Below are 2,789 nucleotides of genomic sequence, written 5' to 3' on the forward strand. Positions count from 1 at the left end.
TTTCATTTTTCGTCAGCACCATCTCTCTATATGTGTGCCTGTACCATCTCTCTACACCCTTTTATATGCATTTGCAGAGGTCTATTATGATATGATTGCTCATGCTTAGCATGACATTTTGTACATGCTGTGCAATTTAGATTCTGAGTGTGCTGTGCAAAGGCAAAAGCAACTGTCTCTGTGGCAAGCAGTAATCCTTTTAGTGAATTTACATTTCTGCACTGTGAGTTCCACCTTCAGTCTGTACACAGTTTAAACACCAGTTTATTGTGCTAAACTTAGAAAATCCATTCCTAGAAATAAATTATAAAGTCTTTCAACAGTTCTATAGTCCAGAAAACCCTTAAACAAAACTCACAGTAAGACCTCATTTGACTGCAGTAATTGCAAGGGATAGTGTTATGTGACTAGGATCACAGTGTGAGTCCTAGGATCACAGTGTGAGTCTGTTTTCAAAAAAGAGGAAGGTGGCAGATTAATTTGTGTAGTTAAAGTATGGTAATGTATGTACTTATAAAATTGGTAAAGGTAGTTTTTAATTATCTATATGTGAAAAAGATATAATTAAGTCTTTATATTTTTTTGGAAGGGCCAGCAACATAATATTATTGATACAATGGAAGAGCATCAAGAAAACGTTGCTTTGAATTTTGACATCTCAAGTGATTTATTAGAGGAAGTGAAAGATGAACTTTTTTCCAGAGGAAAATGATACTGGAAATGAAGATTTTATGGATGAGAGTTTGGACAGTGCTTTTGTTGAAGTGGTAGAAGCTTTTGAATTCGAAAATGAAAATTTTCTTTATGATCAAAATGAAATACCGGATGAAGTCATGTTGCAAGTTTTATTGTACTATGAAATGTTTGACAAATACATTTTTAAATTTATAATAAAACATTTTTTGAGTCAGTCTTCTTGTAGTATTGATCATTCATGTTTTTAATTAATATGAGAATAAATGTTTTAATGAGGTGTGTTAGAGATTAGGGTCAAAAACATTAATTCCACTATGACCCCCTACACCGCCTGAAAACTACTGTACTATTCTTAACCCTGAAATATTATTCTCAGCAAATACGTCTATAATGTTGACACACCAATGCTCTGCCATCAAGTCAGAAACAGCACTCACTACAAGATTTCCTACTCTGTTCAGAGACTTTTGCTATGCCTTAATTTTACTTATAAACTGAACCAGTGTTTACATTATTTAGTGGTTATAATTTCTATGTTATATGTTAGTAGAGGTCTATATTTTTTTTTCTTTATTCATAAAAGATTATAATTTTGAACAGAAAGAAAAATCAACATGCTGAACAAAAATGAAAAAAGAAAAAACCAAAAACAAACATACTATTCGAAGAGAAAACAATTAGAAGAATTACGTAATCAACAAAGGACGGACAAAAAGAAGAGTGCTCCTGGTAGGACAACAAAGGATTTTATTAAAAAAATTATGTCAAAGTAAAAAAAAATTGGATAATGTGGGAAAGGAAAAACATTTGGCAGTATCTACAAGGAGAAATCAGAGAAAAAAGAAAAATGTTTCCCAACTCTGCGGTGAACAAATTAATAGACGTACTAATCAGTTTGCGGAAATCAGGAAACGTATGTTTTATAATAGAGTAGTTTCGAATTTATTAAAAAATGAAAACATTTCTAAAAGGAAATCTGCTTTTTATAAGAAAAAAAAGTATATTGAGAATATTGTTGAACGCGCATTTGAGACAAAAAAAAGTTCTTTGTTTTAGTAATTAATAGAATAAATACACTGAATAAGGGAATCAAAGTTTTAAAAGCTAAGTGTAAATGGAAAAGAGTAATTAATCGGACTAATTTTTGTGATGTTTTTTCTGGAAAATGGATGCATAGTTCAAGTTGTGAGCCATTTTTTAATGAAGAGAGGTACTTTCAACCTAATGATTTGTTGCATGCAGTTGACACCAGTGGTCGAGCATATGAGGTGAAGGACGGTTGTCCTATTGAAAAAGAGAAAATTGTGCCTACAAATACAGAAGAGGTGATAGCTGATGAAGTTTTAGGGAGACGTCCTAAGGCTCCTGTGTACAGTTGGAATTGTAGTAGTATTTGCAGTGTACGACGGGATTCAATTGATTTCTTTCGCAATTTCTTATGTAAGTATGCTAAGAAAAGTCTTAAACAAAAAGTTAAAATGTTGCAAGAATTAGACCCTTGCATAGTGAGAGAAAAAACAGGTCTGCAAGGGCATTCTCTGGCTTGTCTTTCTAAAAAAGTATGCCAGAGTGTTTTTCACCATTTCAGGATGTTAGCAGTGCATCATATCGAAGTAAGGAAATTAGTGAGAAAGTTGTATTATGCAAAAAGTCCAGCACTTAAGCTCAAACAGTTAAATAGTGCTCTTTTGCATGGATCTGAATTAGATGTTAAGAAGATATGTGAAGAAATTGAGGTTAGTTACTTTGGTCTAGAAGAAGACAGTGCAGAAACTGATACAGTAATAGATAGAAATGTGGTAGAAAATGTCCGGAATTTTAATACTGAAAATTTGTAACAGGAAATAACAAAATTTAAGGTTATTGCAGGTGAAAAACCTAATTTTCCTTGAGTGTGTTGTCGACACACTCATTACAAAAATCAAACCAGGTTAGTTGATTTATATTTAAAAAGTGAAGAGGAAAATAATAGTGAGTGGAAAAACTTTGCAACCTATTTGTTGGTAGAAAATTGTTTTGATTTGGGTTCTGATCAACGTATTTGTAAATATTGTTATAATAAATTAAGTGATAATAGAATGCCTGCTAGAGCT

The sequence above is a fragment of the Lissotriton helveticus genome, chromosome 2_1, assembly GCF_964261635.1.
Source record: "Lissotriton helveticus chromosome 2_1, aLisHel1.1, whole genome shotgun sequence".
Taxonomy (NCBI): Eukaryota; Metazoa; Chordata; class Amphibia; order Caudata; family Salamandridae; genus Lissotriton; species Lissotriton helveticus.